This window comes from Grus americana, chromosome 1 (genome assembly GCF_028858705.1).
Source record: "Grus americana isolate bGruAme1 chromosome 1, bGruAme1.mat, whole genome shotgun sequence".
In the NCBI taxonomy this organism is placed as follows: Eukaryota; Metazoa; Chordata; class Aves; order Gruiformes; family Gruidae; genus Grus; species Grus americana.
The window spans coordinates 145,245,161-145,268,947 of record NC_072852.1 but is presented as its reverse complement, the minus strand read 5'-3'; the positions used below and the strand labels follow the sequence as shown (position 1 = coordinate 145,268,947).

General features: G+C 43.6%; 1 protein-coding gene across 3 annotated transcripts in view; it reads right to left on the bottom strand.

The window, feature by feature from the left end:
• OCA2 (OCA2 melanosomal transmembrane protein) overlaps window positions 1-9,527 on the bottom strand; it is a 226,474-nt gene extending 216,947 nt beyond the window's left edge. For 2 of the 3 annotated variants that reach the window (XM_054813836.1, XM_054813837.1), the window contains exon 1: window positions 9,493-9,520. The gene's annotated coding sequence lies outside the window, so the exon portion shown is untranslated. Of the gene's footprint in view, window positions 1-9,492 lie in introns of all 3 variants that reach the window. The other variant, XM_054813838.1, reaches the window with a different exon arrangement.
• Between the last annotated feature and the right edge of the window lie 14,260 nt (window positions 9,528-23,787).

Sequence of the window (23,787 nt, the reverse complement as noted above, 5' to 3'; positions counted from 1 at the left end):
TGCCAGAAGGTTTCGTAGGCCTCAGATCCTTTTTTTTGCAGCTGATCAGAGAAAGAAACCTACAGGAAAGTGGCTTACTGAGGACAATATCAGACTGCCTGTGCTGTTACCCGTGAGAATTGAAGCATCTCCAGAAAATTCTGCCTAAATCACAGGAAAGAATTGGAGCACAAAATCACCACCATCACAGCAACTACTGGATAAGGGCTGCCTCCTGAAAGGCCAGCACCTGAAGCTAGCAGAAGAGAAATCATGAGCTGTGTGATGACAGTCTTCAGATGGGAGCATACAAGCAAGTTATCACTGCGAACCTGGGAGCATGGTCACGGTGTGCTGGCTCTCCCCCAAAGCTGCCCCTCTGACCATAGGGGCACCTCCTGCAAGACACCAGACACATTCAGCGTCTCACAGTAGCTCTTCCTCCAATAACTTCTTGGGTATTCATATCCCAAAGCTGCTTTAGAAAAATGTTTTGGGTGAAACCTTGGTTTCCTTGAAAGAAGAAGAGATTTGTCGCCTATTGAAGTCAATGGCAGATATTTCCTTCTTTGTACCTCCAGCAAAACAGAAAAATATATGCTTTTGAAATCAAAACAAAGCTGTCTGTGGCTTCATATTTTCAGCCAGGCTGCAATGACTTAGCTTCATTGTGGTTCCTACATGCATGCAAATGAAGTGGTTTACCATTATTTAATTTGGAGCATTTAAGTTAGTGAAGCTGAAGCACGTATCTTGTGACAGCACTGGGACTTAAGCCATAAACGATAAGATAAGAAAGAGATACAAAAAAGTGCAATGAGTGGAGTGAGAGGGAATATACAAAACAGAGTTGCTGCTGACACTCTCAGTCAGAAAATCTTCAGTACATGCAGGAGTTTCATCAGGATCTTGGACATGTCACCTAGGATGATTTCCTTGCAGAGATTTACCAAAATACATTGGGTGCTAGCACTCAAACAGCCTGTATGTCCGAGACAAGAAAACTACCATGTAATGAAATCTGATGCACAGAAAACATTAGCAGAAAGTGGTATTCTTGGGGCATTATGACCATGCAACTTTTGTAAAGGTATACAGTCTGAAGTTATAACCTTGTGTTTGGCATGCATGCGTGCTAGAGTGCATGTACACAACACCAAAGATGTCCCATGCCAGCCAAGGACAAGCGATCAAGTGACGCACTGCATGAATTAATGCTTACCTGCTGAGAAATTCCTTGAAAACAGAAAAAGGAGTGTATGAGGAGTGTCTCCTAATATATCAGGTCCCTGCTCAACCCCAGACCAAATTAGGTGTGATTATATGTAAAATTACTCTAGTTTTGTGATAGCCAGTTACGATCTTGATCATTAGAAAAGCGATTTTCTGGCCTCTAGCTAAAGCATGCAGTGCTCCTGCAAAGCCTGGAGGGGAGTTTCAGAGACTTTATTTTTCTATTAAGAGTTGAAACATCAACCGCATTCAAGTTCATCACACACAACCAGTCTAAAAGGAAAGCAAAAGTAGCTGTCAACATGACCAAAGAGAGATATTAAAGAACTGACCTAACAGAGAAGCACAACATTTGTTCTGGACTGGAAAAATGCCAGGAGAAGGCAGGAACAGAAGCAGCACATTACGATATCTCATATATTACCCTGCACTGACTCTATTGCCCCAAATAGTAATAAAAGAAGACAAAAGCACTCCACAAGCTGTCTGTGGCTATATCTGTGTTAGTAAGTAGTGTGGCGCAATAGGAACGAATCTGCAGGGCGAAGGATTGGTGCTGAGGACCTGAAGTCCACACTGTACACATCCCAGGAAGTTTTAGCGTGGACTAGTCCTAGTCTGGTCCTGTGGACTGAACGCCCATTGGCAGTGAGAGCACATGTCTTGGTCTAATTTCAGCCACAAGTAATCCAGTTTGTGCACTCTGTGACTCCTCCACCACATGAACCAAAGCACAGCACACAGAGATGGTGGGAGATTCAGTTCAAACATGCACTTCTGGTCCACACTAAAATACTTCCAGTAAGATTGGAACCAGCATCTGTGGGTAGTCACATAAAATGAAGGACAGGAAAATGTGTGCAAAAACTAGCACCCTCATCCCAAAGAGAAAAACTACAAAGGCAAACTGACAGCTGTTGCGACCATTTGTAAGAACACCTGAACAACTGTCTTCAAGGACGGACTGAGGCAAAGCATCCTCTCCACCAGGGCAGATCCAGATAAAACTGTCATGGATGGCGTGAAAAAGTTCACTGCTTAGTGAGTCTGGGTAACTAACAAGGATGATGCACAGAAAATGTCAAGGAGAAAAAGAAAAAAAGTCATTACCACATGGTGCTTAAATAAACCCATTAGATTATTCATTGATATCAAAGGCCATATTGTTCACTGAAATTACTCAGCTTCCCTCTTCAGGAGAAAAATGTTACAGCATTGTACAATGCTTGGGAGGGAAGGAGTGGTCCCTAATAGCCTGACAGTCCCTCTCTATGAAATGCTAACACATCAGGGGTCACCGAGGATATAAACATGGAGTAACAGCACTTAAATACTTAAAGCAAATAAAAGTTGTGATTGTAAGTGCCTACGTGTGTGTGCCTGTTATATGTACTTTTTCAAAGATGTTTCTTTCAGTTTAAATTCACCTGTACTCGTTTTAAACTTTCATTTCCTGTTTTTCATTTTTACTCAGCTAGGAAAATTGCTTGGAGGCAGGCACAAGCATGATGCACTAGCTGCTGCCCAAACTTACGTACGCAATGAAAAATCTGCAGCCCAACAAAACAGTAAATACACAATGACACAAGAAACTCTCCTTTCATTCCCTTCCTCAGCTGAAGTCAGGGATATAGGAGGAGTGTTTGCAAAAACATTTCTCCTGCACAACATGTCCTTTAGGTTGTAAGACTGTAATTAGGATATGTGATCATGTTAGGATGTGGTCCGCAGAGAAAGAACCACAGCACTTCTGCTGAAATGCTGCACGGTGAAGGCTAAGGCTCAGCTCAGCGAATCTGTTCATGGACAGCCAAGGCCGCGCTTACAGACCAGCCATCCCAGGGTAGCTCGGAGCTGCTCTCCCTCGCCCTGAGTCCTGCATCCTGCCTTCCCCAGTCTCCAAGGGTTTGCAGCTCCCGAGCAGGTGACAGTAGCTTTGTTCTCCACATACCTTGTTGGATTTCCATGGCATGAACTTGTCCAGTCACCTTTTGAACCCATGAAAATGTCAAGTATTCACAAATTCCTGTTGCAAAGAACTCCCGGCCCTTAACACTTCATTGCAAGTGATATTTTATTAGAAGGTTTTTCCTGGCCAACTGCAGACATTCTGGTTAAAACCAGACTGAAAGAGGTAACCTAAATCATCAAAAAGACCAAGGGCTCATTGGGAATAAAGGGAGCTGGATTAAAACCTCTGGTCCAAAACTAGATTTGCATCTGAATGTCCCACCAGCCCAGCATTTGACCTGACTTTGGGTATTCTGCTGCTGATACCTACCAGGACAAGCTGTTGGAGCTGTACCAGTTTCTACAAACTGGTCAGCTATACCAGTTTCTGCATATCTCTTGGGTCAGGGAAAAGGAGATTTGGCAGCCTGTGGTCAGGGCATTCATCTCCTGTGGGTAAGATGCATCTTGAAGTTTCTTTCCTCACTGGAAGATCTGAAGCCACCTGAAGCCCCACTGCAAAGGAGGACACAGAATCAAGAACAAGAAGAGGTTGGGAGGGACCTCTGAGGATCACCTAGTCCAACTCCTGCTCAAATCAGGCCTGGCTTCAAAGCTAGGTGAGGTAGAAAATAGAGCAAAGTACCATCAGTTGCTGCACACAAAGTAGCCCAGCGTTTGGGCCAGGCACTCCCTGAGTACATGAACCCACCATGAGGGGGAGTGGGTTACCAGTAGACGGTGTGTTATGGCTCCTGGGAGACACAGATGTGGAGTTTGTATCTCCCATGGCCATGGTCACCAGCACAACCACCAGGCTGTCCTTTGGGGAGTTTTCATCTGCCTCTTATTCTCAAACCCTTTAGTTCGTCTCAACATCAATGGTAAATGTTTTAAAGAGTCATAGTTTCTGAGGACCAGATGCCTAGTTCCCTATCTGGAAGGGCTTAGGCAGAGCTGAGTATCTCCCTGTCACTCCATAAGGTCAAATTTCAAAACTAATATAGGTCCTTCTTTTATCTAGGAACTTCTGAAAAGTTTATCCTCCACGCCACCCCCACAAGCCACCACCTGAACCTAGACCACAGGTGGGGCCCCAGCCAACCCAGAAGGATGTTTGCTTAAAGCAAGTCGGTGATGCCTGTAGCAAAGCGTACCAGGCAAGGGCCAGACCCCGGCGCACATGACAGCAGCGAGAAACTTTGGCTGACGCTCGCCTCTCAGCTGACCGGCCTGACCGTTATGTAAAATTCCTCAGACGGCGATGACCTCAGACCGGCATTCCCGTTTAGACACAGATGGTCTGAGGAGCAGCTGGATGCAAAACCCACTGTGGGAGGCGGTGGGGATTTATGTATAGACCTCCCCATTTCCTACATCAACCCGCCCTGATTCCCTGCTCTACCAGAGCCTCCCTCGAGCTGTCGCATGAAGGGACATCCATGGACAACAAGGTCGCCAAGCTCCAGCTCAGCTAAAAGAGAATTGTCCACTACTGGCTGTAGTTAAGCACTTTTTCTCCCGTGCTTCTGATCTTATTAGTGTAACGCACCAGGAAAAATAATTTCAATGGGAAATTGTATCTGCAGGGTGAAACACCAGTTTATAAATTAAATTAGCCACATTCAGTGCAATACGAAATTTTAAAGTAAATCAAGCAAGGGCATACAGGCATAAGACTGTCAATTTTGAAAAAAATGTATTATCAGTTATAGAAGCAAATATAAAACACCAGCACAAAAACTAAGGGGCTTTTGCTTTCAACAGATTGTAACAAATTGAGTTTATTGTTGAAAAAGTCAGGTCCTTGACTGAAGCTTGAGCCATGTTTGAGCGTATTTAAGGCTCTTCAAATAAGTTTTCTTGTGCCTATTAGTGAGTGGGTCCTTTCAGCTGGCTCATTTCCTACAGAAGCGCTGCTGCAGCATCTCTGCCTCTCCCTCCCCAATTTACAGGAGCTTTAGCTTTGAGTCACACAGCTGTCTCATCCACATATATCCCAAGGCTTACTTTGGGTTTTTTCCATTTTTTCCTGTGATATTTGTATTCAAGGCCCTGTAATTAGCCCACCGCCCTTCACAACTGCCAGGTAAAATTCTCCCTGCTACTGATGAGACACAGCAAGAAAGTTTACTTACCTAATCAGGAAATTAGAAGACAATTAACAGATATTTAGGAAATGCTTTGTGTCTTTGAAAAGGTAAAATAAAACATACTGCCAGAGCTACCAAACAGGTAGAAACTATTCCTGCTTTAAACAGCCCTGTTAACTAGAAATCTTCCTGCATATATTCCTAAATACAAATGACAAATATTCAAAAGTGCTTTATGGTATGAACATTACTGATCATAAATGATATCACTTTGCCAAATATTTCAGCCTACAGGACTCTGGTTAGCTTGATTAAAACAAATTTCTAAATTACCCACCTATCATGAGATCTCCACGGTGCTGTGAAATTTGCAGCAGCTTCTGTAGTGTGAATTCTAGGAACTAAAACTAAGAGTCCTTGCAAAGAGCCACAAGGACCAAAATTAGCAGAGACTGTAAAGATCAATCACTAGGGATAGATGTGCAAACACTGAAATGGCTCCTTCATAATCATACGATTATTGGATGACGCCTCTACAGACAAAGAGATATTGACTCAACTACGCATATGCCTATAGGTTATGATTAATGTCTGACATAGGAGAGGCTGTAGTTTAAGAGCAGTAGTAGTTCTAGAGACATTTGTAGTGCTAGATCCAGAAGAGTTGCAACATCTCTGCAATTTGTACTTAGTATATCTTTTGGCATTTTTCACCTTGAACACTGCCCTGTTCCCAAGAAAATGGAAAAAAAAAAAATCTTGAATATTTGTGGCATTTGTGTTATGACTTAAATATAGTTTTCACAAAGCATTTTAACCAATCCTTCTTTTCCGCTCAAAATACAAATTACAAACTTATAAACCTACACAGCCATAACAAAAATGTATTTCTAGGACAAGCAATTACAAAAAGTGCTGTGCTTCATTAGTTGTCTGAAAGAGAACCTCTTTCAGAGGGAAAATCACCCATAAACATCCTTCAGGGATGTTCAAGGAACAGGGACTGGTGCCAAATGTCACACTTATATTTCTGTTTTGATTTAGTTTCAAACAAACTCCCTTCCAGCAAACTTTACGGCATCCCCGCTGAAGCAGCTCCTGCACCGGGCAGCTGGAAGAGGCACTTCCCTGCGCTCGCCCTGCTGCTGCTGCTCCTGCTCCTCGCAGAGCGGAAAATACATCCCAGCTGTGCCTTGTGCCTCGTGGCACCGCCGCTCCCATGCACAGTAATTAACAAATCCATGCTAATCACAAATCCACAAATCCAAAAGAAGTCATGTAACCGTACTGGCTTTCTGCCGCTGGACTGGGAGGAAAATGTATGCTTCAAGTCCCTCTGGTCTGACGACAGGTAAAAAAATGAGATTTTTAGCAAATGATCCTGTGAACAACAGGAAGGAAAATATTACACAGCCTAATGCAAGGCCTGAGACCAGAGCAAGCGTCTGGCTTTGGGACAGGCGTGGAACACCCCAGCATGAGCAAGTCTCTGTCCATTATATTTGACTTAACATTTCTCAAGGTTCATTATTTCGGTCAGGGAAAAGTGACGGCACCAACTCTAATCGTGCTGGAGAAGAGCTCCGTGTAGGCAATCTCTGTGCAGCCCAGCGGTGGCAGAAGCTGAGTGAGGCACTACCTCATGCCCCAGATCCAAACCAGCTGCAGCACCACAGCAAGATTAGCAGAAAGCAGTTTTGTTGGTGCTGAGTGGAATTCAATAGCTGGGAACTAGTAGGAGGAAAAAAAAAAAAAAAAACAAAAAACCAAACCCCAAACAAACAAAAAACCAAAACCACCAAACAAACCAAACAAAACAAAGAAACCCCACTGTCCTTTTGTGTTAAGCAACCAGAGAGATCATAGCCCAGCCTATTGAAAAACAATAATCAATGCTGTTGTCAGTTTTGAAATTACAAGTTATAAGGCTCATCATGCCAAGATGCTTTATTTAATTAAAACAGAAATGTAACAGATGAATTTTCTACGTTAAATTAAACTAATAATTGTAATGATACATGTAAAAGAGGTGAAGTTCTCTGCTACAAGCACTTCACATCAGAGACGAGAAATAGTTAGAGGAGACCTCAAATGTAGCATCCACAGGGTGTGCTGGTAGTTTCATAGATCAAATAAATACAACAATAATTAGCCCTCCCAAGAGAGTAAAAGAAGTCCTATGTTTATGCAAACTAGTAAAAGGCAGCGGACACCAAATGAGATCTCTACAGTGTTGAGCCAGCTGACGCTGCAAGCTTCTGAAGTGACACAGGACCATGGAAGAAGATAAGGGTATATCTGCTGTCAACGGGGGGAGGCTGGCAAATGGCAACCTGCAGAGGACAGATGCCCCCATACCCTTGTCCTGTGCCACGTAGCTAATGAGAGTCTTCTATGAGACTTCATTAGCCCCTGGATCAGGTTATCTTTTGCATTTACTGAGGCTCCAATTTAAAAGCCAGATTCTGTGAGAGAGAAGTACAGAGCCCCAGAAATCCCCGCTGTGGCTGATGCTACCAACTGTCAAAGTCCCTTCTTCGGTACTCATTTTACTCTCTTTTATAGGCTCCTGAAATACTGCAGACCTGGTACCTAAACCCATTGAATGCTGCAGAAGGATTTCTGTCAGCCTAAGCCTTCTCTCAACAAGTGTCACGAAGACACTTCAGAAGAAGGTAATGCATGCAAGAAAAAGTCATCAATCAACCAGAAGATGCTGTACCCTGCAGAGAAGCAGGTTCATCCATTCATTTGCTGAACGGGAAAGCAACTTTTATTTCACTCTAGGCTATCATTTTTCCTCTAAAAAGACACCCCTTTTTCTGCCCTTCTTGATAGGAAAATGCTGGGTGCGGTTATATTCCTGCAGAGATGAAAAATGTCAACTTTTTCAACAAGATCACAGGTCTAGGATTAGGGCTAAAGCACGGAAATGCAAGGAACATGAAAGCCTGAATGTTGATTTATGGCTGAATACAGTGTTTATGTTCCACACATCTTCGGGTGAATGGATGATTTTGGCAGCACTATGCAGCTCTTCTGATGGATGCAGAATGTTTTCTTTCTTCTCTCAGGCAAATTTAAATATCAGTGGATTCATTCCTCTTTCCTCTTTGATCTGTTCCTAGCTGGGACACACGGATTTTAGAGTGGATGATGATTCTACAGTGACCACATTAAAGAAAGCAAACATCTGCCAACCATTACCACACGGCGGTTTCTGAGATAATGCTCCATTTGTCCTCGCTTAGAGCAGTGACACACACAGCGCGTGCCTGTCAGAAAACAGTAGGATTATTGCAGCATTCTAGCTCTTTTGCCCAAAAATTGTAGGAAGGGTCATCCAACCTTTGGTACATAGATTTCAGTAATTTTCTTTTGTAAGTAGGATAGGTCGATGGGGTTTTCTAAAGCTCTTGAAGAAGAAAGCAAGTCATCACTGTATCGATAGGCAAACTTTATTGCACTATTAACACAAAGTGGTAATATTTGCTCTTGTCTCAATTTCAGATTTTTTTTCCCTTTGTTTTTAATTGAATGAAATAACCTGGACTGAATACAGTCACTACCCTTCCCCTAAAAAATATATTGGCTATGTGGTTATTCTGCAAAAGTAATTTGCCAAAACCCCAGCAGTTTAATCTACTCTGAGAGAGAGACAATGGCCAAACCTTAACAGTAAGAACCTGAAGGCTTTCTGCTGTAACAGGATTTAGCAATAACTTTTAATTGGCAGTTCAAAGTTAATCCTCAGGGGAAAATGTGATCTGGCAAAAGCATCCAGTCATAGAAAGAAAAAAAAATAAATCATTAGACTGTGGGGGTTTTTCTCAGTCTTTCTGCAGTTAATGTTATCGGGAAACATTACAGAAATAATTGTTGCATTGTCTCAGACTAACAAGGCTCTTCTTACGTGATACATTTTGTACCTTTTGTAGTTTATTTCTCTACCGATGAAAAAGAGGGCAAAAGTTAAAATTTCTCAGTACTCCTAGTAGGCTTTAACTTTATTTAACACGTCTTCACAAAGGAAAATCATAGGCAAATCCCTTAGACTAACATTCTACTCTTCCCTTTTTGTCCCTCGACAGCAGTTTCACATGTCCACAAACCTAAATATTTCTTCTGTTTCTACGCAAACAACGTCCCCAAAGGCTTGCGGTGAGGAACCGTTTCTCCTCCTAGATTTAGCTGTAGAAAAAGCCCATAACCCAGACAAATCTTCTCATTAACTCACCAGGATCTGATCAGCCCTCAAGTTCAGCAATTCTGTCTTCCATGGTTTCCCTTCGTTGCTCTAGTGATGTTAAAGACTAACTCATGGTGACCTGCTTAACTCAGAAGACAGCGTATGCACGCTTCAAGAGAGAACTGATGAGGTCCAAATTAGCCTCCTACCAATAGATCAAAGTCTGCATTGAAAAGCTCAGCTTTCGGCAACGATTCAGGAGCTGCCCTCATGAAGCTACCAGGAATTGTGATGGCAGCGTGGGAGAAGATCAGCTTCTTTTGTGAGAGTTCAGGTAGAAAATAAGTGTCTGTTTTCCATCTATGACTGTATTAAGAAAGACAAAAAGATTCCTACATGTCAGCTGAACCACACCTCTTGAAAGTGGAAGCTCTTCAACATCTGTTTTATATGAGTAATGGATTTTATTCTAAATATATATATATAAATATATATAAAAATTATGTAGCTACTAATCCCCTGACCTCTTGCCTTAAGTTTCGTTGAAAACCAAACGTTCACAGCTAATTCGTAAAATCTCAAGCTGCCGGGAAGTGGGACAGTTTCACCCTCTTCCTCCTGCAGCAAAAGCAGGGCTGAGCAGGACAGACCAGCCCATTGTTGGTCTGCAGACCGCTCTCATGCTGGCAGACTACTCCAGCAAGATGATTGGAAAAATCACAACAGCTTGTTACAAATACAGCCAACATGAGTAAAATCCATGAAAAGGAATGCTTCAGAAAAGTGATGGGAGTAAAAACCTGCTTCATTCATTTTTTATTAAATCGTTTTACTTTGGAGATGTATTCATTCTGCAAGATCAATGGGTTACCTCAACACGCAGACCTAAACATACTTTTTAAACATAAAGGTTCATGTTTTGCAGACCACCTAGCCCAAACAGTAAGCCTGAACTACTTCCCTTATACATGAATAGGAGGAGCAAAAAATACACTAAAAGTCACAGTAAGTTTGAGTCTCCAAAGAATCCACAGTCTAAAGTAAGTTAAAACAATCTTTTAAATATTTAATATTCTGGGAAAGGTTAATGTTTGAGACAATGTAAAGGTAAAAGGAAATGTAACAAAAAGAACCACTGAATTTTATAACATATACTCACTGTGCCTCACTGATGTTATAAAATGCTGAATGCTCAGGTACATATAAATGTTTTCCAGAGACCCTGAACTATTTGCAAAGTTTGACTAAATTTTAATACATATTATTTTATTGCACATAATAAAACTCATCCTCTCAGTATAACAGAACTGCATTAAACTGTTCTAGAAAATATTTCTTGTAGAAAAATTGCGTTTTACCTGCTTTTTTGAAGAATTCTTGAGGTGGTTCTTTTCTTTGAAAATGAAAGCCTCCGAAATGGGGAAAAAAAAAAAAAAACAAAAAAACCCAAAAAGGTGCACAGATGTTAAAAATAAAATACTTGGTTCAGCTGAGGGAGTTGCAAGATGCCTAGTGTTTTCTGAATAGAGAGTTTATTTGGGTAAATGACTTTGTTGATGTGGAATCCAGCTCAGTTCTTTGTAGTAAGCATCTCTGGATGAGGAGAGAGTGACATTGCATCCTGTGCACACTCATAAATGAAGCAGGAATTCCCAGATTTGCCATCATGTGATTTCAGTGAGGAACTAGCACTCGACTTACTCCCAGCACCCGTTACTCCGTGCCCAAGCACAGCTCTTCCCAAGCCCGAGAGGGTTGTAACAAGTGGCAGAGAGAGAAAGAGTACACAGATCACCATTACCTTCACTGAGCAGACACTTCACACGCTGCCCTGAGTCTGGGCAGGAAGCAGGAGGAGAACACAGCGAAAGGGCCATTGTTAAAATGCCGCAGAAGTTGTAAAAGAGCAGATTTAACAGTTCTCGCTATGAAAAACTGGTCGTGATTGAAAGGGGGGAAAAATAACTTTTTCTGCCATCAGAAAGTACTAAAAAGATTATCCGGACAAACAGTCATTCTTACTCTTTATACTGGAATTTCAAAGATTTACGAATTACTCTGCAGTACTCAATGCAATGTTAATTAAGCACCATGCCAGCCAAACTCTTTTTTCCTGTATCAGACAAAAAACTGATAAAAGATAATACAATCTACACTCCCTATAGAGTACATGCCAACTGGAGAAACAGATGCTACATTAATATCATAGCTACAAGCAGAATAAGACAAAGGAAAATAATACAAAATTCATTCTATACAAAGAGAATGATGCTATTGACATTTTGCCTTGAAGAACTGCATGTTATTAAGTAGTAATGATGGTTTCTGCTAGCTGAGCCTTCCTAAAGAAGCAATTGTTCTTGAAAGATGAGTAACTGGTTTTGACCTTCTAAGACTCAAGGCAGAGCTGAACACTTCCAGCTCCCTCAGGATTATCCATAAGGTCATCTATAGTTATCTCCAATGTTCTCATTTGATGTGCATCATGGATGTACATCCATAGCCCGTCTCTTGCTGCTGGGGAGAGGCGTTTACTGTACGAGTCTGCTCAGGAAATGCAATAAGGTGGACCACCGTGTAGTTTGTATTAAAGTGTTCTATTCGTGCTGTTGCTGGAGGTACTTAAGGTCCAAAAGTGTATTCTTCAGTGTTGGTTTGTGGGGTTTTTTTAAGGTTGTAGAGCAAATGTAATGGATGCTATTTTATTGTAAAATAGGTTCCAGTTTAATCTGATTGTCTACAAACATGAAGGCTCTAGGAAGTTGTTTACACCCCTGTAACTCAAGAAGTTCCTGGTCATGTTTTGTGAATGCAAATCTATTTATATCTATCCTCAGTATCACAGGACAGCTACTCTCTAACTGCTTCAGTGTGGCAACAGGCCTTTTTAATCACAGAAAAATAATTTTCCATGAAAATATTAATTTATAGATAGATTATAAACATACAGGTGTCCTCCCATCCAGTTTTATGCAAACAAGTGAATCCAGTTCTCTTTTCAAAGATTATTCTAATACAAAAAAAAATTCCTTTATTAAGATAAATTATTCACATCCAACTTTATAATAATTTATTTGTGTTTCTATTGCTTAGATGCTTCAGCCATGGCTGAGGACCCCAAAGCAGGAGATGCTGTAAAAACACAGAAAATGATGAAGATTCCTCCTACACTGATGGTGTAAAACACAGAATACAGCAAATAGGGTAAGGAACAAACAAGACATCACTGATCTGCAGAGTAATTGTAGTATTTCAAGAGGGCACACATCAAAGGGATGCAGACTATTCTGTTTTGCCATAAGAGTTCACCAAACACCCATCACCGCATTTAACCTACATTTCCATTAAGATCTGTGCTACATTTGAGATAGCCGTATTAACAGTGGAAGGCCAGGCAGAAATCCCAGGAAGTCAAAAGAAATGTTTCCTGTGAACTTTATATGCTAAATAAGAAACTTCATGCACTCTAGTGAAATAGGAAATTAAAGTCACGCTTTTGCATCTCTTTCCTGGAAGACTCAAGTCTACCCAGAAGAGTGACTGAAGAGATAAACTGAAGTGATTCTCACCAGTCTGCAGCAGCAGAAGAAAGTTGCCCACCATCAAAAATAGGAGTTAAGGTACCCTTAGGGAAAACAGAGAAAGGCAAACTCAAGACACTCAGGATGCATGGGCCAAAACAAAAATGGAAAGCAGATGAGCACCTTATGGTAGAAAGGGGTTTCAGAAGTAGGTTAGATGCAGATCCTGTGCAAACAGCAGTTGAGCAGACCTGAAAGACTCCATGGTTCAGGAGAAGACACCAGATGTACTTCAGTACCCTGAGTTATGTCCTGAGAAACTGAGGCTGATGTCTGAGCGAGATGAAAAATGGAAGGAAAATGCATCTAGGGGTTATTATTATTTTCCTAGATCCATGAAGCAAGAGCAATAAGAATTTCGGCAAAAGTGTACAAAACCAGGCAGGGCTCGCCTCCCAGAGCTGTAGGGCCAGCAACCAGGTCTTGACCAAAGCTGTGGCAGGAACACGAAGTATGGGAATGGTTGTATGGGTTATAGAGACACAAGTATCAACACAGAGGCTGGAGTATAAAGGCTGAATCAATACAGTGAGTCCAGTCAGTTGTTTAAAAAGTCTATTCCTAGCAAGGCAGTCAAAGGATGGCTGAGGGTAAGAGGTGGAGGGGAGAATACCACCAGTGGACAGCTGGGGCAGACAGGATTGCAAATGAATGTTGGAAAGCAGAAAGTGAGGTGTCAGCAAGAAGATCCAGGTGCACACCAAAAGGCTGGAGGAGGATCAGGCTGTCAGGAGTGAACAGGACACTGAAGACCACATGTGGACGATGGAGTTGGCAGAAATGCTCCAAATTAATGGCAGGTTATTAGGGTGTGAAATGCTGTGGTCTTTGCTAAGCTCATATGTGGGTTTGTGACATTCTCATTCATTCCGGGAACATGATGGGTGTAGGAAGTGTGAAAGCTGGGGATGCAATGTTGTTGTATTTGCTTATATTGCTAGTAAAAATTATTTTGCTTCCCTAATTCCATTAGTAAATTTAAGAGAAAATAGCAAAGTAACATCATATATTTGCACTACAGAGAGTGGTGCTTAGCATATGCTTCAAGTCTCTAAAAATAATGCATTCAATGTGCACTACGTGGAACATCATGCCTTGCACTTGCAGAAGAATCTGCAATAGGAACAAAAAGATATGCAAAAAATACTAGTAAATTATGAAATCACATCTAGAAAAGACTGCAAAGAGAACAACTGTGATGTTGCTCAGTTTGATTTAGGATTTCATGTCCATAAGCCTGTACAGCGGAACAGGAGCTAACTGGGGTCTGGACTCATATTGGATCATTTTTCCAATACTGAGTCTTGAAACTTCTCAGTTTCCACAGAACTGACCAGAGCTGAGTAGCAAACCAGGCTTAGTTCTGGTTTCATTACCTGTCTTTTCAGAGCAAAAATGGGGTTTCCAACACCCCCTATAAAAGTTTTTATGGAGAAAACTCTGGTTTTGAAGTTAAGATAAATAAATAAATAGACAAAAAAGATCATAGTCCATGTATTCTAAACAAGTTCGTGCTGCAGAGGCAGAGGAAAGCCTTATTTCTCGGTGGGGAATAATGTCCCTGCAAACAGGCTGGCATTGTGTGAAACTCTGGCAGCTCAGACCAACAGAGAGGGGCTTTGGCATTCCTGATGGACTTTCCAGGCGGGAGACTGCTGCCCGCCCAACCCTGGGGGCTGGGGGTAGAGGGGGGCCACGGCGAAGCCCACCAGTGTTGCCCTCCACCCATGGAAGGGGTGACTCCTCCACCCACCATCTCATCCCCTCCCACTGCGCTGCCCTTGCTGTGTGAAAGCTGGGTGTCCACCCTAACTGCTGTCCTACACTTTAAATAAAGATACAGACACCTCTAATGGATAAATCATCCCAGTCTAAAATAGGGAGAGGTTTGTGCTGGCAAATTTAAGGTGTCTACACAAAAGCCGCATGTCTAAACTCCCACTTGTAGACCCTGGAGCTGAAGGGTCAATGCAGTCAGCAGAGTCTAAGAAGGGTCACCCCGACCACGGCCAGCTGTCCACTGCAGGATGAGAGTAAAAAATTCTAGGCTGTATCAACCGTATTGATTAAGCCTCTGCATCCCAAAATGGGGAGAATAGATAGTGAGTTCACATGTGGACACCTTCACCTTAGACACCTAGATTTAGGAGGGACAAAGCCTTAGGTGACACAGTTTAGCAGTCTTCCAGAGGGAGATGCCTACATCTCCTGCACAATGAACAGTAAGAGGGAGATGCCTTTGTAAGGGATCTTTCTAACCAGGAACGGTTTGATCTCCCTAAGGCAAGTGTCCGCACACGACACCCTGTAGCTGTACTTCTGTTTTCCCACGTTTGCTGGAGCAGCTGTGAGCAAATGCACACCAGGCTCAGACAAGTCTGAGTCCAGCTGTGGCTGGGCTCTTTCCTCATCTGTCTCTTCTGTTCTTTTCTCCTCTAGTTACCATTCTTCTACCTGTATGCTCCTGCCTCTTTCTCTTGTTTCCTACCCCTGTGAGGGCCTGTCTGCAATAGAGAGGACATCTGGAGGGGAGAAGGATGGTGAGAGGAGTGGGACCGAGCAGAACTGGTGAAAACACAGGGGCAGAAAATTCCATTTGCTGTACACTAACCTGAAATAGTACAACTTATTTTCTTCAGAAAGGAAAGTCAAAATGTAAAAGACATGGAGGGGAGAAATCTAGTCTATACCTGCAAACCGTCTAGCTGTAGTGAGTGTGATAACTCTCTGGCTTCCTCTGCAGTTATTGAACAGGAACAGTACAGCTTTCCAGCAACGCTGCCTGCTCAGTGGCAATAGTTGCCATCTTGAACTGACCATCGGAGAAGTCTGTGCTGATGTATGCCGGAGCGCAACAAACCAAGCTCAATTAACAAGCAAGCTTAAATGAAAGATTCACCTTCTGGAGCACCTGGGAACAAGCAGCCTCTCCAGGCAGGGCTGCAGGAAGGAAAAGCCGAGGAAATCCATCTCTGGCAGCCAACCCCGTGATTCACCCTTTCAGGGTGAGGCTGACAGTACTGGTGGTCCTGTTGTTCAGTCCCCAGTGATGTTAAACAAGCCTGCCCCGCACTCTACATGGCTACTATTGGAGGTCTCTGAGTGTTTCATATCAAGCTACAGTTTTCATCACACTGGTCAGCCCAGCACGGCGTGTGCCTCGGCAGCAGCGGGAGGGCCCACAAGGGAAAGCAGAGCACCCATGAACTTCCTATCCTTGCTCACAGCACGCTGCTGGCAAGGAGACGGGTGCGCATCCCAGCCTTGTTGTCTCTGCCTGGATCCACTGTGGAAGGCTCCCAGCACCAGGTCATGGGATGCGGTCGGGGAGGGGTGCAGATAACAACGGTACCCTTTCAGCTCTGGGCCCTGAAAGGTGGCATTCACTGCCTGCCCAACACTGCTCCCGCTCCCGGCTGTAGCACCCGGCAGCCACGGCCGCCCCGCACGCCAGAGGCTGCACATCTTCGCAGGCCAGGGAGCTGCCGGACATCTTCACCTTGTGCTGCAGGGGCACAAGGACAGGAGAGCAGCATCCAGATGATACAGGGAGGGCTACTAGGGCCATTACATGACTCTCTGTACAAGGAGATGCAATTGCAAGAGTGAACACCCTTTTATACACGAGCGCATATGTGAAAACAAGCACGAGACAGTACTCACTGCACAAGAGGAGCTTCATGTCCAAAAGTCATCCCATATCTTTAGGGTTAATCATAACTCAGCTGAGGTAATTACAAAGATAAATATCTGTGTGGATCTCTCCTCTACATAGAGAAACAAATACTGTGTAGCTCCAAATTCTCCATCTCTCTGTGCCTATGCCGGTCTCCACATCTATTCCAGAACAACTGCATATGCCCCCTCTCCACTTCCCCACCCTGCACTGGTCTGGAGTGGACCGAGACAAATAATTACTCCAGGATAGTTACGCGGGTGTCCATGCACAGGCAAACCTCAGTCTTAAATGGGGTTACGGAGCCATTATTTCTCTTTGTGAGGCAGAGCAGAGAATATGTCTCTAGCAGATGTGAATCTAATTTGCTTAATCTGGGAAGGTCTCTGAATTTTTCATAAAAGAAGGCATTTGACTGCTATGATTTTTCAGTAAAGTTTAATTGTGGTTCACAAGGTTTTTTCTTCCTATCAAAGTTACATATTCCTCTCCCTTTTTATTTTGCCATATATGTGTATAATTAATAATACATAATGATAATTAATGATACACACATATTTTATATACAATTCTGCTAGGAAAGTTATAACATTATTACACATTACCTAACATTTCCCAGCCCTGTTTCACAGAATCCATCACATTAGTCTGGTTGAGCGGAAACACCTCCACCTCTGCAGGGTTTAACTCAACATTTGCCAAACTGGTGAAAAGAATTTTCTTTCCAGGCTCTTTAGAGCATAGCTGGCTCCCATAAGCTCATCTATAAGAACATCTAACCATAAATCCTCATCTCCGTATCAGACTTGAATGGAGGAGAGGTGTATTTCACAAGACACTGTTTCATCTCACTTCACAGTTTTTGCCTCTGACCTTTTACTCTCCATGGGAAAGGAGCATTCATGTCTTCGGGAATGGCAGAGATGTCTCACAGTAACATTAACGGGGCTGTTAAAAGGTCCAGACCCAGTAATGCCCACTGGCTTTTTTCGGCTCCTCCTTTTCTATCTGCTATATTAGTTTTTTGTGCCAGCCACAGACTTTGTCACGTCTCTTCAAGAGGTAACTCATCATGGGTAACCTGGGCCTTTCACTTCTTTAAGTGTCCAGTATCCTATAACAGAAAACTGCAGGATTATAACGACTGATTAACAATTTAGTAAAAACTCTATTCACCGATGTAACTCCATCAGACCGAAAGCCATACCAAAAGGAAACCAGCTGTGCACCATCACCAGGGGCGTCCCTCAGGGACCGTCGCCAACCTGGCACTTCTGAGTTACATACAGATGCTCATCTCTGAAGGGTGGATCTCGTCACAAAGGGTGCTGAGGACTGCTCAACGCTGTTAACCCAAAGTCCATCTCAGTGGTAGGAAAGCATCATTTCACTTCATGGCAATTCATAACTCACCAGATAAAAGACCTCCATCATGCCAAAATCCCACCCACCCCCATAGTATAACCCCTCCTCAGAGCAGTCTGTCATCCCCAAGGTATTTTGTCAGGCTAGTTGATGTTTAACCCGGAGTAGATACCTTGCAACCCCTCCCAACACAGCAGTAGCACGGTTATGATGTTATTATTAGGAGCTGCTGTCTTCTTCAGGCAACAGACAAGTTACTGAAAACTCATGAAATGACCCCAAGACCAGCCATGTCAGTAAATGAGTGCTCAGTAGTTGCAACTCACTTCTTCCTAAAAGCAGCAGGAAAGCTGGATCTAGGCTCTGACGTGTAGAAGGGGCACGGACTACTCCTGCAAACACCAGTGCCTCAGAACAGTTTTGAGACCATAAAGTAAGCTGGATCTCCCAGAGGTGCCACAGAGCAGTTGTTTTACCATCTCCCATAAGGCCTTAGCAGCAATTGTCACCGCTCTGTAAGAGATGAGAAGTTGATAAGAGAGTTTGTATCACTCCCAAATGGAGAGAAACAGCTTGTACAGCTATCTTTCAAATTAAACAGCCTGGAAGCAAGTTCTAGCTAGGGATTTTGTCCTCCCCACTTCTCCTTTCAAAGCCTTGCATGAATGGATATCCCAAAAGCATGCTCTGAGCATGTGAGCCATTTCTGTGGCCAGCTACTGTAAACAAATATTTGCTCAAACTGTTCTCCATTAGTCATCTCTACAATTCTCTAACTCTTACATCTTTGGCAAACAATACCCAGAACAACTTTAGTTTGTTTATAAACATATAAGGGCAATTCTACTTGCATTTCTTGGCCGTGGTTATGCTGACCACATCCTTCCCAATTCTTGTGACATGGTGTGACACAAGTAAGCAGAGTCACCTTTTGCCTACTCTTTCCTCTTCCCTCTCAGTGCTCACCACTTTGAGGCTACTTTCATGGACATACATAAAATGTACATTTTACGGGACCAGTGAGCATCGGCGCTGTTTGTCCTTACTCCCGTTTCAGGATGGCAGCCTTTTCTAGCTGGGATGAGCCAATTTGCTGCAGTGCACCACCTGGCAAGAACGAAGCCTTGGCCCCATCAAAGAAATGCGTGTAGTACTCCTATGAGATCACTTTTATCACTGCAGCCTATGTGTTGAAATAGCTTTTCTGTACAACACAGGAACTTTGATCTCCTGACTCCCAGTCCTGTGCCTTAACCACAGAGGAAGCTTGAAAATCTCCCACAGGCTTCTCCTCCCTTGGTCATGCCTATACACGGGTATCTTAACACCACCGCAAACTGCCTGGGACCAAGCAAGACCATCTTGGAAGCAAACATCAAAATGGTATTGACATCCTGTAGCATGCAGGCAGTTTTATTTGTTGAACCAAGACTGAGAGGCAAACGCAGGGACTGAAGCCAGAAGTGATTTCACCTGGAGCCAAGACTGTCACCTGGAGTCGTACTTGCCTGTTTTTATGAAGAATTTTATAGCAAACACATTTCTTACTCCCAGGGGCTTTCCTCCCCTGATACATATAATGCCCAGTATTTGTCTTCTGACAGCACGCAACAGACTACTGCCATTCAAAATAGTTGTCATTTTCACAACAAACAATTTGGATTTGCACATAACAAACTAGAAAGACAAATTACCTGGCCACAGGATGGCATTCCCACTGAAGTAGCCAAGGCCCACAGTAGAAAATTTGTGTCAGCTTCATACTGGCTCCAGGACAGACAATAACTAACCTTACACTGAACTTGATACCGTAATCATTAGAGCAAGTTTGAATTGGTAAAATGGGTCTATACAACATTTAGTTATCCATGCCATGGGGCCATGGCATTTTTAATCCAACAGTAAAAGCTCTGAAGCTGGACTTCCAGCCCCCTGACCTGACAACGCCAAGTTATCCCAGCAAAGGAGCTGGCTGGGATGCAAACATTGAGTCTGCAAACAGAATCAGGATGAAAAGTTTCCACAAACCAGAAATACTAAGGAGAAAAAAAAATAAAAATACTGGAAGCAACCAAACGAGGCTGTTCCAAAATGCTGGTGGCACCCAAGACCCCCTGTGTTGCAGGGGCTTCCCCAGCACCACCTGCTTTACCTGATGGACGAGGGGCATCCCTTGTCCATGGCCTTCCTGTCTCTTGGGGGCACTGGCAGGATCCAGCTGCTGCAGATGACGGAGGCAATCTTGCCTCCTCACCCCTCCCCGCACGCAGCCCCGTGCTCCCAGCACTTCCCCCCCGCCAGCCGGCCTCCAGCCTCAACACGTCCCATTCACCAGCGGCCGAAGCGGCGGATGTCCATGAGGTCATGCTTTGCCGACAAGAAGCGTGCTCACAGCTCAGCAGGGCTTCCCTCCCCGCAGCTGTAAAAGAAATGGCCATGGCCGGCACGCAGCCCCTGCACCCAGGAGGAGAGCAGGCATTTTGGCAGCTATTTGCAGTCTTGGGGGACTACTAAAGATGAACGAGTCCAGAGCAGGGCTGGCTTAGCGGTGCTTGCTCTCCCATCCCCATCTTACTGGGCCAGTGCAATTGGTTTTGGAGCCACCTAATAAACCAGAGAAAGGAAACGATCCCATTGAGAAACAGCCACCAACAGCTTTCGGGCCGGGGCTGAGGAAGGAGTCACTTTATCGATCCAGCGTATGGGTCTTCCCTGTCCCGAGGGAGCAGCACCACAGCCCAGCCAGGGCAGGGGGCAGGCGGAGGGCAAACCCCTCTGCAGAGCTTTCACTAGCATTTTAGTGCAGGCATGGCCCTTGGAAAAACAAAAATGCCAACGCGACGGCTTAACTCACCTGTTGCTTCCAGAGCTGGCTGAAGGACTGTCATTTGCTGTTTCATTGCTCCATTTAGTTTCTCCCCCCAGGCCAACAGGCGTATCACTGCTGTATTAAACCGAGCACTGGCAACAGAGGGTCAGCCCCCACCTCATTCTAATGTAGCTGCGAGCAGTCACGCTGTAAGGCCATAAACCAGAAACGCCGCTGCGCTGGGGTGCTGTGGGGCACCAGGCTCACCTGGGGCGGAGGACACTGCTCGTCCCACCACACCAGAGCAGTGGCATTCCCTCCCAGCAGCCGCACGGCTCCGGCTGGAGCCGCAGGAAGGCGCGAGAAGACTTTTGCAGCTCAGAACGGCAACCTGTCTCTATCCTAAACGATCAGCAAGCCCTGATGGGGTCAGGGAGAACTGTATATGCAGAGGAGTTGGCATCTGGTTAAAGAAGTTGTTACTGAAAAAGAAAAGGTCCTGCTGAGCCCGTGCAGGTCTGCACTGGAAAAGCAGGCAGCTGAAAAGCTTCAATGTCTTCACTTGTAGTAACTGATAAAGATTTCAAGGGTCTTGCCTACAGTAAGTTTGGATGTCTCAAGGCACCTTGGTTAGAACATGATGGACAGGGTACCATTGCAGAGTTTATTCTACTTACTAGAAATTCATTTTTAGAGAAGCTAATAATGAATAGAGTATTGCAGGAATAACAAGCTGAGAGGACTCGAGAAATTGGTTTGGGCAGCTACCTGACTGAGGGTAGATCAAGTAACATCCGATCATCACCAAGAGATGTCTAACAAGATTTTAAAAACTCTTATCAACCAAAATTAATGATCTGCCTAGACTGGGAATTCTGGTGCTTAAACATCTCTAAAGTTAGGAAGTGGGAGGGGTGGGGTGTCAAGTATGTCTCTGTAAGGATACTATTTCTTCTCGACCTGTGGTCAACTGATCACTCCCTTTTTTATTGCAGTATTTTACATATTGAAAGATTTGTTATGGCATTTTTATCCAACATTTCTGCATTAGACATTTCCACTCTTTTCGACCTCTCCTTCATCTCTGTTTTCTAACACTGCCAGAGATGTGCTTCCCTTCGTACTTTCTCCAGGGAGGATGCTTGTGCCTTAGGGAATACCCAGGAGTACTCCAGCCAAGGCTTTATTCATTATCAGGGGCTTTGTGCCATGGTACTCTACCAAGCAGGTCCCTGAAGAGGCCAAAGGCTGCTCTCCTGAAGTCCAGGGCAGTGATCTTGCTGTGCGCCCTCCTCGCTGCCCTGAGGATCTTGAATTCCACCATTTCATGGTCACTGCAGCTGAAGCTGCCCTTGAGCTTCACATTCCCTTGTTGGTGAGAACAAGGTCCACCACGTCACGCAGAAGTCTGTCCTCTAGGAAAACAAATCACATCTTCATAGACTTGGTCATTCTTTAATTTCTCCCCTTTTGGACCTTTGAAATGGCACACTGGTTTGGGAAGAAGCTGCAGGTCAAACTTCCATAAAGAGCCAGAAAGGAGAGCAGCTTCCTATGGCTGCAATCATCCTAATTTCATGCATTTTGATTTTACACTTTCTTGCATTTTCTTTTCCTATGAGTTGCTGCTAAACAGGATAACAACCTGTTTAGCTGACCACCTACTGAACCGCAATGGCACTTTTTACCCACACACGCTGATGAAGTTGTCACAGTGAAATAAGGTGTAGTCCTATCTTGGACTTTTTTTTTTTTTTTCTCTAGAAGTCCCATATCCCATCCCTATAAAGGCTTGTTATCAGTAGTCAGTATATGCAATCGCATATTTCTTTTTACTTAACGCTAACTCATTTACAAAAGAGATCTTAAACCTAGAGGATACTAGACGATTTTGTATTTTATCATGTGCGCGACTCCACATCCTCCAAACAAACTTCTCAAAATGCTTCTGCTGAAACCTTTTCAGGTCATGGTGCCAGTGCACCACACCCAACTCACTGGCAAGAGCTGATCAAGGATGACCAGAGTCACAAAACAACTGAGACAATTCTACTCTGTGTTTCTGAGAGATCTTTGCACAATCTTACTCCCTGGCCATCAGATGACTGAATGAAAAGCTGAAGAACAGCGCCTTGCAGATCCTTGCAGATATACCATCAACATCCACACGTGAGACAAACACACGGATCAGCAGCATCTTTTCCAAGTAGCAGGAGCATCAATTCACAAATAGTTCGTGTGCCACATTCACAGTTGTGTTGCTCTGCTGCAGTTTTCACTGAGGACGTGACTCCATGATGGAAAAACTTTTCCACCAATCTCACGCCCTTGAACTCCAGTTTATTAATAGAACTATATTGGCATGTTTTAGTTAACACCATAATTTTTAACTGTCAGATTCATTGGGAGATTAACTGCCATCTGTACATTTTCTTTCAACTAAAAAAGTGAAAATACTTTTATCAATGAGATCTTTGGAAGCCACCGCTTCCCTTTTTTTCTAGAAGAGTGCTGCATGGTTTATTTTTGCACATAGTCTGCTGATAAAGATGCTTGCAGGGGAGGCAAGTACCTATATATGCTGGCCTGAAGACTTTTTTGACTAATACAATGTTAAGGAACAAATACCATGATTATAAATGGCATATGTCCCCTAAACTCCCTAACAGGACTTGTTGATCTTCTCTCCTTACTCACAGGTTGTTTAGCAGCCATTAGGTGTTTCAGAAGTATCAGGAATTTACCCAGGCAACAAAGAGTAATTTTGAACATGGGAAGGAATTTTTCTCTCAAGTCTTCCGCAATTTCATAATGGTAAAGCTTTTAATACATCAAACTACATTTTAATACATCATCTTTGGTTTTACAGGGAAGTAACATATGAAAAAGGGAAAGGAGCACTAGCAATCCAT